The sequence below is a fragment of the Eptatretus burgeri genome, chromosome 14 (genome assembly GCF_056783735.1).
Source record: "Eptatretus burgeri isolate ZD-2024b chromosome 14, Ebu_testis_v1, whole genome shotgun sequence".
Taxonomy (NCBI): Eukaryota; Metazoa; Chordata; class Myxini; order Myxiniformes; family Myxinidae; genus Eptatretus; species Eptatretus burgeri.
The window spans coordinates 16,473,064-16,473,527 of NC_140974.1; positions in this window are offsets into that span (position 1 = coordinate 16,473,064).

The window sequence follows — 464 nt, forward strand, 5'->3', positions numbered from 1 at the left end:
TCCAGAGGCCTCAGCCTTGCAACTGTCAAATACACAAAGATTTCATGGTCAACATCAACTGAAGATCAACCAGAGCCACCTCTCTGAATTTTCGGCTTGTTTGCCCTCATCACGATGACATACCAATAAATATGTAACCACTGATGACCACATTTGTCGTTTCAACATCAGATGCACCTCCTGACTGTTTTGGTGAGCATCCTGAGGTTTTTGGATTTGAGTCCCAGGTGGAGTCAGAATTTTTTTTCACATTTGCCCAATGCAGGAATTTATTCCTGTTTGTTTTATGTATATATATATATATATATATATATATATATATATATATATATATATATATATATATATATATATATATATATATATATACATACATATATTGTTAAGAATTCGCGCCCGCCGGCGTGTGATCGGCCGCGTACCTCTAATCGCAACCGCGTCACTCACCGGACGGACAATTCAGT